Genomic DNA, 13,658 nt, shown 5'->3' with positions numbered 1-13,658 from the left:
CATTCAAGCCATTCTCTTGGATTAGTTTGTGTGAACAGTCTTCCAACTTTTCACGTATTTCTATCATTGTCATCCCAGGCTTGATCCAGCTCATAACATATTTTTTAATTTGTCGATGGGCTTCTCCGGCTTCTCAACAATCATTCCAAACCTCTTCACTGGCTTGAGCCAATGATTGATTTTCTTCATGTGTAGTTCTCCAAGCAGCTGTTCACCTTTTAAGTCTGAAATCATTCTTCCAGTTGCTTCAGCTTTTCCACATTCACTAGTAAGTTTCAGAGTCTCTTCTAATCTTCTGACATTCACTTTGGTCTGTTATTTTTTTTCCTGTCTTTTAAATGACTTTTTGCTTTCTTCACATATGATGTTCTTGATGTCATCTCACTGACTTGTCTGGTCTCTGGTCATTAGTGTCAAATGCATCAAATCTGTCTGTCTCAGTGTGGAAATATATAATATTTATGGAGCATGGTGGATCTGTAGGATGAACACTGAACTGTGAACCACAAGTTTGGTGCTTCAAGCCCACCACTCACTCTGAGAAAACTGAGGCTTTCTGATCACACAAAGATTTATAGCTTTGGAAACCCTATTCAGGGTTGTTATGAGTTGGAGCTGACTTCATAGCACTTAACAACAACAACATCCTTAAGAACTTTGTGGCATGGAGTAGATTGTAACCATGGCAATGAAGTGATATACAATAGGATGAATATAAAACTAATGTTCTCCCATGTAAACTATCACATAATACACAATAAAACATTAAAAAAAAAAACTTGTGGGTCTATCAACAGATGAACGGATAAACAATTTGGTAAATACACACAATCGATTACTACTTAACTAAAAAGAGAAATGAAGTCTTAATGCATCAAGACTAATCAGAAGACATGTGAATCATGAAAACATGAGAATCAAAGTGAAACCAAGTCAGTCATAGAGGACAAATATATGATTTCACTAATATGAAATAAATGAATATATACAAATCAAAGAATAATTGTGACTACCAGGAGTGGAAGAAGGAGACTAAGGGCCAGTGTGTTCTCGGAGCATTGATTTTATGCTAATGATGGTAGAACAATTTGAAAACATGATTGTAAGAATGATTTCACAATTTGAAGAATGTAATCATTGTTATAGAATTTCTACAAGTAGAAATTGTTGATGTGATATACGTTTTGTTATGCATGTTGTTGTTGTTGTTAAGTGCGTTCAAGTCAGTGACACATAATGTGTGGGGTTTCAGAGGAACAGCTGGTGGATTTGAACTATTGACCTTGTGGTTCAAAGTCCAGTGTTTATCCTACAGCACCACACCAGAAGTCCATTTGTTACACATATTGTCATCAAAATAAAATTAGCGACACAAAAAATAGTGTTCATTATTGGCAATTCAGCAACACTTACAAAAAAGAAAAATTGTAGACGACTGTGGTAATCATTTGATGGTTTTGAATTAATTAATGTGGAACTCCTGATTAGTTACAGCAATGACAGAAATCACCTGTTTAAATATCTGACCTTGGAGTTCTTATCTGTAACTCATAAACTTTGTTTGATGGACATTGTTCTCTTTAGAACTCTTATCTCTGCTGGAAGAATCGATCATGGTAAAGTATGTTTGCTTCTAAAATGTCCCTATTCATTGACCCTGAGTTATGGGAGGGAGTCGAGTGATTTTGCACCTAAATTGTTGTTGACCTCATTTTTTTTATGTGTATCTTCATAAGATACTTAGGTATTTTGCCTGATTCTATTTTGTATTGATACAGCACAACTCACGGGCTGAGGATGTGAACAGATTTGGAGCAAGGGAACTTCTCTGAGAAGAAAATCCAAAGACCCTCATGTTCTCCACTTGTCAGACTTCAGCAATTCCTGGCACTGCGAGTTAATGCACTGGACCACAAGGTCAGTTTAAACTGCAAGGTCAGTGGTTCAAGTTCACCAGCCACTCCTTGAAAGCCCTATACAGGGTTGCTGTGAGTTGGAACCGACTCAATGGCACTTCACAACAATTATCTCCATAGGAGAGCTGTCTCCAGGATGCTGGTCAAGAAAGAGCCCCTCCCAAATAATTCTTTGGTCTCTTTGGACATACTTACTAGAAATTTTTAATTGGTTTTGATAATTAGCAATTGGGGACACATTTTCCAGAAATGTTCTCATCTCCCCAAGCCTGAACTGTCAATGCCATTGAAGGTGAAATAATAATTTCAGTTCTGTGGGGAGGAAAGGACACAGAATTAAATACATAAACCTCAGGGTTTTACTGCCTCTCTCAGACACTTGATTGGGATGTCATGACCATCACACTGAGTCCTCTGTCCTGGCGGCAGGAAGAAGGAGGGTGAGTATTCTCCATTTAAATCTAAGAGACAGTCTGTAAGGGGAGGAGATGCATCAGGGTCTGGGTAAGCCATCTTATGGCATAAGGAAATCTTCTGGGTTTGAATTCTACCCAGAGTCCCCCAGGAAGGAGAACTAAGTCCTGAGCAGGAGCTGAGATGGAGCAAACAGATGGAATTCCAGAGCAGACCTGAAGCCCAGATGGCTTCCAATGTCATTTAGTGTCATCTTGAAGAATAGTGATTTTTTGGTGTTTCATTCTAGTGATCATGAAACCTGAGTTTCAATGTGCTCAAAGGATGTAGTTATGAAATTGTCATGAGATCCAGTGGGAGCCAGCCTACTTTGCAGGTGGAATCTGACGAATTGTCAGGATTACTCGAGGTGGGTCTTTGCCATCTGCATGTTTGTAATATGGAGCAGCAGGAGTCTACAGGAATGCTCAAAGCCCGTGTAGAATTCTGTATCGGAACAGACGCTGCTGAATTAGAAACATTCTCTCTGATTGTAGTGTGGGATCTATCAACGGAGTTAGTAATTGCGCCTCTCCTGAAAACGTCCATGGTCTGCTGCTGTTGGGGAGACTGGCTTTCCTCTTGAAGTTAGAGACGCAGCATTTAAGACAAAACTAACTTGATGATCATAGGTCACACAGCATCTGTTGAGCATAAGCTTATTTGGGGCTACTTTCTCAGGTTTAAAAATATTCTGATGTCACTCAAACAAATCAACAGTTTAATTTTTTTTAAAAAGACACAAGATTTTTTGTGTTAGGATTTCCATTTTCTGTATAGGTTTTATATGTTGATATTGTTAAGTGCTGTTGACTTTGCAGTTCTAACTAGCCTTGCAGTCCAGTGCTGATTCTGCAGAGCCACACCAGGACTCCTATGTGTTAATATCCTCCATAAATTTCAATGAACTGCTAATGTATTTGCTTAATTTGTGTATAGCATTCATCGAGAAATCTCTGAAGCAAAAACAGTAATGGTTTTGTTTTTACTCTCCGCTCTTTCATCCCATGTAGAGTTTCATATCTCACAGTTCAGAGACGTATCTGAGATTGTTCAATAATATCTGTGGTTGTTGTTGTTGTTGTTGTTAAGTGCCGTCGAGTCGGTTCCGACCCATAGCGACCCTGTACAGGGTTTCCGAGGGTGTAAATCTTTACGGGAGCAGAAAGCCTCATCTTTCTCCCGCGGAGCAGCTGGCAGTTTCGAACTGCTGACCTTAAGGTTCGCAGCCCGATTCGTAACCACTACGCTACCAGAGCTCCTACCTGTGGTAGGTGCCTGTATATTTGGTTTCTTGCATAAGAATCAAATGAGCCTTTCTGGTGCCATTCTAATATGAAGCAATCTTGGATTTATAAAATTCAGCTGGGTCATGAGGCTTGCTCCTGTAGTACTCCACTGCGATCTCTGAATCTGTATTTCACTAACAACCTTAGAAAGCTTTATTTGTAATTAATCTTTTTGTTCTTGTCATTGTTGTTAGTGTCACTCAATCGGTTCTGACTCACAGCAAACCTGGATAAGTTTTCCAAGGAGCTACTGGTGGGTTTGAGCTGCCAAACTTATGGTTATCCGTTCAGTGCTTTTCCTACAGTGTCATACCAAAGTTCTCATAATTGATATAGAACAATGGAACTCATTTTTATCATCTTGGTGGAGATTTCTTGCACTCAGCATTGTTAACTATCACCAGTGTGAAGTGGCAGATGGCAACATGAAGCTAAAGAGCGGCCTGGATTATGGGAGAAACACAGCTAAGTAGATTGGCTAGTAAATAATGATGGTTAAATGCACCATTATTGCAACCAACTCAGACATGTTCAAGTTCTCAATTTGCCCCCAAGCAGGATCTGAATTATAGCCAAATCATTTAGTATACTGTGCCCAAGTTCTGCTTATCAGTATAATAAAAGTTATAGTAGTATCCTGTTGCAGACCGTGTAAGACTAGTCAGAGGTTCGAGGCCCTCTAGGGCTGAGTGTAACAAATGAGGCCACTGGCAGTTAATGGAAAATTGCTTTCATCTTAATATTCAGGTATATATATTAAATTAATACACTTGAGCCTTTGAAAATCCACAGATAAATGTGATATTTTCCTAAAGCCGAGACTAAAGGTTGCAAGGTTAAACCTTTCTCCAAAGGATTAACTAAAAATATCTTAGCTACTTCTCGGTTCTTTGTTCTATAGACAAAGAACCCATCCTCCCTAATCCCTTTTCCAGGTGCAGCCCATTCACCTGGGCATCTCCTGCAGAACTCTCACCTTCCCCCAACTGACCTCAGGGGCTATAGATATGTTAATTGGGCCTGAGAATCCAAGTTGCTGACCTGGGATTTGAACCAGTGAAGTACAATGTAAAGTTACCTGAATGTCTGGAAAATTACTGATGTCAGCTGTATCCTGTTTTAGTCCCTCCCAGCTTGGTGTGAAACTCCTCCCCTAAATAAAGCAGAGGCCCGAGCCTCCCCAGGTGTGCTTTACTGGTTGGAAGGCATGGAGTAAAGATTGCGGTGCATTACGGGTTGGAAGGCATGCATTAAAGATTGCAGGGCAGTGAGTCGCTGCCTGCAGAGGCCATGATGCCTGTAGTCCCAAGCCTGCCCACCAGTGATGTATCCACCCTGGCTTTGGGGTGCCTCATTGTCTCCCTTCTTCTGTTTGTCTGTGTATTCTTTCGCTATCCCTATCGCCGCTGGATCTCCCCTCCTCGTGAACCAAAAACTCGTGACAACTATGTCGAGGTCAGACCCCGGCAGTATGCACCTCATAGATTTGTGAAGAACAAAGAAGCCACTACTTAAATATATGATCTTCCTAGCATACATCGATTGCAAGCACTTGTAAAAGTTATACACCCAACTTGTTCTTTGACAAGTGCTTTCCCACAGGGATCAAGAATAAGAAAGAACATGTCTCCAAAACTCCAAAGGTGACATTGAAGATTCCAGGTAGAAGGCTGTGACTATTTTTTATAATTAGCAAATGAGAAGAAACATTTTTCAGAAGATTCTCTCCTCTCCAAGCCTGTACGCTGCTACAGGTGAGGTCACGATTTCAGCTCTACGAGGAAGTGTGGTCACGAGCACACAAACCTGTACCTTAGGATGTTGTGTCCTCCACACTGAAGCCAGGGACTGGCAGCAGTTAGGAATTGGGGAGTATTGTCTATTTCTGGCTGAGAGCCTGAGCCCCTAAGGGAAAGAGGTGTGTCAGGTGTATTAGGAGCCTCAGTAGGTGATTAAGTGAAAAAAGGTTTCTCCTAAGTAGGAACCTGGGTTAGTCTCAAAGCCAGACTGGGAGGGGGTATGAGATGTTGAGTGGAGCTAGAAGATGGATATGGGGGTTCTAGATCTCTTCCCAATCTCCAGTGCCATGTAAGGAAATTTTATCCCAGGGATCATAACATCTGAATTTTGAGGTTTAAAAATTCCCTGGATTCCTGGTGTGGCACTGGTGTGGTGCAGGATCAGCACTGGACTGTGAGCCACAAGGTTGGCATTACAATACCCACCAGCCAGTCCGTGGACCCTACACAGGATGGCTATGAGTCAGAACCAACTGGATGGCACTTAACAACAATAAAAGTCCCTCCTGGCTACTAACCTAAATGGAGTCCTGGTGAGATGGTATGGGATAAGCACTGTACCACAAGGTCCATTTGAACCCACTAGCTGCTCCCTGGAAACCATATACAGGGTTCCTATGAGTGACAACCCACTAGCCTGCACACAACAACAACATATTAGAAAAGGTTATTGCAACAAAATAGTGCTTTCAGGAATCTGAAACTTCAAATCAATCATCAGTAGATCTAAGAAACTGTAACTGAGAAGAACACAAATTGTGAAGCGCTAACAAATTCCAAGACTATAAAGTTGGTTTATTGTAAAAGCGATTCAAGAATACCCAGTTAAAAGCCTTATCACATATTCTCAGGCATCCGGAGATCTGGAGATATCATTGTGTTTTTATCTGTGAATATCTTCTCAAGGCATACTGACACAGGCTAATTGTCTGCTTGTGGTTTTATAGATGGCAGTGGACCTGTGTGGATGAGTGTGTGTCATAGAGGGTGACAGGCAATTTTGTGTCAACCTGGCAAGGCTGTGGTTCCCAAGGTCTTGCCATACAACAAACTATTGGCTGTTCCGTAATGTAATGCATTCACCTCTTCCCTGTGTCCTCGAATGGATTCAGTCAGTTGAAAGGAGAAGGAGAGTTCTTTACAGTGTGGTCTGACTTCACAAAACAGATATTTTTACTCTAATTCCTGAATTGCAAATTAAGAAGCACTGAACAGTGGACCTGGATCTAATGTGGAATTTTTCAGTAGGAAAACCCAAAGGATTCATTTGAACTAATATTTTATATTTCTTCTTCTTCTTTTTTTTTTTTTTTTGAGTTTTTATTATGACTTGAGTGACAGTTTACATGGGAGAACATCGGTTTTACACTCATCCTATCGTATTTTGTTTCATTGCAATGATTTGAATCCCCTCCGTGCATCATCATTCAACAGTATTTGCTTCTATTCCCTCGCTTGTTTTTAGTTTGTGTGTTTTGTTTTTGGATGTACGCAAAAACACTCAGGAATATATAATCATTTAAACAGCCCAAGGGCACATTCTGCAAGCCTGCCTCCTGGCCACCAGCACACAGTCTTTCTCTTTCCATGAGTCTAGAGTCCTCAGCTGCTCTATCTCTACATGTCATCATTTTATATTTCTTAATTCATTATAAAATCAACCACTGTTCATTACTAAAATTTCAGTTAAAACAAAACCAAAAAAATGTGGACGGTATGGCAGTCATTGGATGCTCTCCAATTCAGATTTAGTAAACAGTATCTGCTTAACTAATAGTTACGGGAAAGGCTTGGGAAACCATTTGATCTTTGTGCTTTTGTCCAAGAGGTTTCTTTTAAAATGTCCTTTTCTGTGGACATTGTTCTGTGTCGACATTCTGTCACTACGGGATGAGCGCTGGTGTGGCGCTGTGAGCTAATGCGCTGGAATGCAAAGTCGGTTTGAACCGCAAGATCAGCGGTTCAAGCTCACCAGCTGCTCCTTGGAAACCCTATTGCAGGGTCACTATGGCTTGATACCGACTCAACAGCACTTAACACAACAACAATAACAAACCAAAACGTCAACAGTTTGAACCCACCAGCTGCTCAGGGAAGCCCTATATAAGGTCACTAAGCTTTCGAACTGACTCAATGGCACACAACAATCACTGAGAGAAGTCAGTATTGGTAAAGTATACTTTGCTACAAAATTTCCATATCATCTAGACTTCCAAATGAAGTGGTGGTGGTCCCACAGAATGGCTGGTAGTTTCGAACTGCTGACCATGAGATTATCAGCCTGACTCGTAACCACTATGCTACCAGAGCACCTTCATCTCAGCTATAGCCTCCAGATATTTAGGGACACAAAGGGGACAGGAGTCTCCCATGAGAAAAAGGGTGATAATATGTAACCCCAAATATTTTCAAGGACTTCTAGTTTCAAACACCCTACAATCAAGGCATTCATACTCTATTGTTGTTGTGAAGTGCCCTCGAGTCAGTTCCGATTTATAGTGACCCTGTATAGATAGGGTTTCCGAGGAGCGGCTGGTGAGCTCGAACTATTGACCTATATATAAATTCACATAAGTCCTAAAAGCAGTATTGCTTTCCCACTGCCACCAAAAAACTACCCAAGTGGCATAGACACCTGGCTGTCTCATCGTGAAAGTCAAGTAAATACTATGTTAATGCATACTGATGCAGACTTATCATACACAAATAAGTGCTAAAGCACTAACCTCTATATTATAATGGTCAACAGGCCTCAGCATCTAATGGATAAGATAAATACACAGCAACTGGTCATTCAGAATGCAAAGAATGGATATATAGTCAATCAGAATGAACTGAACAAATCACTAGAGGAACAAAACTTTTCTGAACGTTGTTGTTAGTTGCCGGTGAGTCGATCCCGACTCACGGTGACCCCATGTGTTGCAGAACACAACTACATTTCTAGAAGGTGTTCGAGGTGGTGACCTTTCAAAAGCAGGTCTATCTTCCAAGGTACCTCTGGGCAGTTTGAACCGCCAACCTTTTGGCTAGGAGTTGAGTACTTAACTGTTTGCACCACCTGTAAACTCTCTTCAGAATATCTGTTATGAACCCACCGAACTCAGGAGAAACAGACGTTCCACAACTTTAACAATCAGTGTCGAGTGAAGTGCTGTCAAGTCGGTTCTGACTCATAGCAACTCTGTATAGGGTTTCTGAGGGGCAGCTGGTGGATTTGAGCCACCAACCAACCTTACAGTCGAGTGCTTATCCCACAGTGCCACACCAGAACTCCATGACACTGCTAAGTCCTAACCGTATGCCACACCGCGTTCTTTAAATATCTCTGAGGTAAATTGTTACAATTCCCCCAATTAACACAGAGGACTTAAATGCCCACTACTGTCAAGCTGATCTCACATCACAGTGACCCTATATATAGGATAGAGTAGAACTGTGCCTGCCATAGTGTTTCGGAGGCTTTATAGAACCTTTATAGAACCAGACAGCCCATCTTTGTCCTGGTGGCTTCAAAGCACCCATCTTTCCACTAGTAGCCCAATGCTTAATCCACTGCACCCCAGCACTCAGAGTGCAGACCCTGTGCACCACACGAGGACCTCTTACGCAGTGACCAGCTGTTTTGCAAACACATTAAACTCAGGGCTTCCAACTGCTTCCAAACCGGATCAATAATTGCCATCATGAGCGAGGGCCATGTAAGTGTTGCGCAGCAACCAGATTTTGATCCGAGTACAAAAGAAACCTACTGGTTTGTCCTGGTGTGACGCTGTAGGATCAGCACTGGACTGCTAACCACAAGGCCGGTGGTTCAAACCCACCAACCGCTTCTCAGAAACCCTGCACAGGATTGCTATGAATCAGAACTGACTCAATGGCACTTCACAACAACAACAACATCAGGAAACAAACAGCTATGTCCCTATCACAGGTGGTGTCCGACCACACTGCTCTAAGTGCATGCTGCTTCCCAGAATCCTACCAACAGTTCAATCTCCCGCATCAGACTCTTGAAACTTTCAGGAGGAAAGAGTGTGGCGGGACTTTTGGAGAGCAACATTATTGGCAGGACTCTAGACTAGCACGAGTGGTTAGGTCCTAACAAAGACTCCTGGTGTGGTGCTATGGGTTAATGCGTCAGACTGCAAAGTTGTTTGAACTGCAAGGTTGCTGGGTCAAGCTCACCAGCTGCTCCTTGGAAACCTTATACAGGCTCTCTATGGGTCAGAATTGACTCGACAGCACTTAACAACAACAACAACAACCATCTAAAAGGTTGGCAGTTCAAGGAAAGGTCTAGCAATCTGTTTCCATAAAAATTACCACCAAGAGCAAACCGTGTGGGAGACCCCACAGCTGTACACTGTACCACAGGGTCTCCAACAGCTGGAATCAACTCGGCAGCAAGGGGGTTGGGGTTTTGGTTTAACTGCAGAAAATTTCCTTTGAGCGCTCATAATAAGGCCTTTTGCCTTTGGGCAGCGTTTGTCCAGTGTTATTAATGGTGGGGTTTCCTCTGCCCATCTGGTCTCTCACTCTGTTATACATCTGGATGCATTCCAGTCTACACCGGACTTTCCACTCATTTTATCATGCTCTCTCCACAGCCCAGGGCTTGTTTCCTTGTTCCAAAACAGAGATACATTCAGATCAGAAAGCGATGTCTACTCCTAAGAAAAGAAAAGATTACACCGTACCTTTAATACAATCCTGGCCCTTTCTGCAACAGCTAACGAGGACCCCTAGTGGTCCAGTGGGTAAGCACACGACTGCTGACCAAAGGTTGGTGAATCAAACACAACAGTCCGTGGGAGCGAGATGTGTTAGTAGGCTCTTGTAAAGATTTACCCTCGTGGAAATCCCATAGGGCAGTATTGTTTTGTCATATGAGCTGGAATCTGTGTGAGGACAATGGGCATGGTTTTTAATTCAGTTGAGAAGAAAATTATTTCACAGATCTACCCACTGATTCCCTCCTTCCAAATGCTTAAAGAAGATTTTACGCAGATATCACTGCTAACAGCAAGGTCTGTGGTTCTAACCCACCAGTTGTTCCTGGAAAACCCAATAAAATGTCACCAGGAGTCAGGAGTGACTCAAAGGCACTTAATAACATCAAGTTCTACCAAGAGCAACCGAATGAAAGCATAGGAGAAACACCAGGGAATCAGCTGCTTACCAGGGAATCATATATGTAAGTTTCCCATGAGGTTTTGTGCTGATTCATGACCCAGAGCCACCTGTCATCTGGCGTGAAATGTGCAGGATATCTGAAGAGATGGGAAGGTCGAAGAGGAGTCCTGGTGTGGTGCTATATAGGATAAGCACTGGATTTCTAGCTGCAAGGTCGGCAGTTCAAAGCCACCAGCCGCTCCTTGGAAACTCTAGTCAGGATCTCTAAGAGTCAGAACTGAATAAACAGCACTCAACAAACACGACAAACCCATAGGCAGCCTTATGGAGTTTTCCTTTCGGAATCAACACAGCTGACACCGATGCCCTTGGAATGGGGACCTGAAACTCAACTAAGTACAGCAGGGTCTCCCAAGAGTGAGTGCAGTACAAAGCTACTATTGAGAATTCATGGGGGGAAGTCAGGCTCACCGAGAGACACCAGGTTCCGATAGTTCTCCACCATCACGTCCCGGTACAGAGCTCTCTGCGCAGGCGCCAAGCAGGGCCACTCCTCCTGAGAAAATTCCACGGCCACGTCCCTGGACGTGAACAGTTCCTGAAATGGGAAACACACCGCTGACGGAAAGGCAGTGAGGGAGAGTTAGTACTTTCATAGAAAGTGAGAGGAACAACAGTCATTCTGAGGTGGAACCCCCAGACATCTGCAGAGAATTCCGTTCTCAGAGGAGCCACAGTCTTCAATCACCTGGAAAACTGCAAGCGCTCCATCTGCCTTCATTAGAAACCAGATCAGACCGAAGCTTCTGCGAGCGAGTCCATTTCGACTCTTAGTACCTTATCTAGTGTTTCCGGGACTATAAATCTTCTCAGGAGCAGACAACCTCATAGTTCTCCTGCAGAGCTACTGGAGAGTTTGAACTGCTGACCTTGTGATTGGATGCTCAACACCTAACCCACCTCACCACCAGGTCTCCTTGACTTCATTATAGGAATGCTCTAATGAGAATCGTTCAAAACAAGCAAGCTAGCTCCTGGCTATGCCATGTGACAGAATAGAACTGTGCCCTAGGATTTCCTGAGCTGTAATCTTTACCGGTAGCATAGCGGTTACGAATCAGGCTGCGAACCGCAAGATCGGCAGTTCGAAACTAGCAGCTGTTCTGTGGGAGAACGATGAGGCTTTCTGCTCCCATAAAGATTTATAGCCTCAGAAACCCTATGCAGGGTCTGACTCCATGGCACATAACAACAGTCTTTACTGCGAAACGGATGCAGGTGGTACAAGTTTAGCTGCTAACCTTTTAGGTTGGTGGTTAGAACCCACCTGCTGCTCCGAGGGAGAAAGATTCGACAGTGTGCTTCCATAAAGGTGTCCAGCCTTGGAAACCCTGTCTTAGACTGGATTCTTTCAAGGGGTCAGCCAATGAAGTACTTGCCGTCAAGCTGATTCCAACTCATAGTGACCCAAAGGACAAAGTAGAACTGACCCATAGGGTTTCCAAGACTGTAACCCTTTTTTTTTCTTTTGTATTCATGAGAGTTTATTCTTTCTTTTAAAGTTTTTATTGTGAATTGAGTGATCGTTTACATGGGAGAACATCGATTTTACACTTACCATTTCATTGCAATGATTACAGTCTCCTCGTGCATCATTTAGTAGCGTTTGTGTCTCTATTTCCTCTGGGGTTTGTTTTTTTTTGGGGGGGGTGCGGGGACTTACACAAAACATTCAGGAATATATAATAATTAAAACAAAGAGCACATTCTGCAAGCCTGCCTCCTGACAACCAGCACACAGCCTTTCTCTTTCAATAGGCTCATACACCTGTGAAAGCTGGATAATGAATAGAGACCACAGAAGAATTGGTTTATTTGAGTTATGGTGTTAGAGGAGATTGTTAGAAGTACCATGGACCACCAAATATGTGTAGGAAGAAGTACAGTCAGAATCTTCCTTTGAAGCCAAGTTGGCCAAACTTCGTGTCATACTTCAGACATATTATCAGAAGGGACCAATCCCTGGAGAAGGACATCCTGCTTGGTACAGCAGAGGGTCAACAAAAAAGAGGAAGCTCCCCAACCCCCAACGAGATGGATTGGCACAGTGGCAGCAGTAATGGGTCCAAGCGTATCAACAGTTGATTATGAGACTGGCACAGGACGGGGCAGTGTTTTGTTCTGGTGGGCAAAGGGTCACTAGGAGTGGGAAGCAACTGGAAGGCACTTAACAACAAGCCAATTCCAATTCATGGTGGCCATACAGGACAAAACAGAGCTCCCCACAGGGTTTTCAAGGACACTTAACCACTGGGCAGCCGGAATTCGTTATCCCTCGTGGGAAGATGGGACTGTGAAATATGGAATACACTTACAAAACGCCTTAGTGAGTCAGCATGCAGCCAGGGCTGAGTGCACTTAGAGGAGCCAAGCTCAGCACACTTCCACACTAGGCTCATGCTGACAGTGAAAGGGACAGAGAGAAACACACAGAGCAGGTATAACGGGTCAGCAAAGGCACCAATGACAAGGTGAGATTCCAACAAAGGTGCGAGGAAAGAAGAGTATCTGCTGGGTGTAGCTGAGGGACCAGAGAGTTCGATTCCAGGGAAAGGAAAGAGGGTGACTGAACAGTGGCTCTCCACCTTTGGGCTTTAGTGGGCTGCAGATGGGATTTGGCGTCTGATACAAATCACAGGAGACTACACAAGGTTCACACACGTAGGTTTGCAATTCTTCTCCTCTTCTGTATAGTTTAAGGAGCTCTGAAGATACCATGGGTTCAGCATTGGGCTGCTAACCAAAACATCACTGGTTCAAACCTACCAGGCCCGCTCCAATGACAAATTGAAGAGGAATGGTGTTGCATTCATTATCAAAAGAACATATCCAGATCATTCATGAGGTACAACGCTGTCTGTGATAGGATAATATCTATGCGCCTACAGGGAAGCCCAGTTAATACCACTGTTATTCAAACTTATGCACCAACCACTAAAGCCAGTGAGGATGAAATAGAAGAATTCTACCAACTTCTTCAATCTGAAATTGATCAAACACGCAAT

Source organism: Chrysochloris asiatica, unplaced genomic scaffold (genome assembly GCF_000296735.1).
Source record: "Chrysochloris asiatica unplaced genomic scaffold, ChrAsi1.0 scaffold00116, whole genome shotgun sequence".
NCBI classification, from domain to species: domain Eukaryota; kingdom Metazoa; phylum Chordata; class Mammalia; order Afrosoricida; family Chrysochloridae; genus Chrysochloris; species Chrysochloris asiatica.
The sequence above is the reverse complement of the archived record's forward strand: the minus strand, read 5'-3'. Positions refer to the sequence as shown.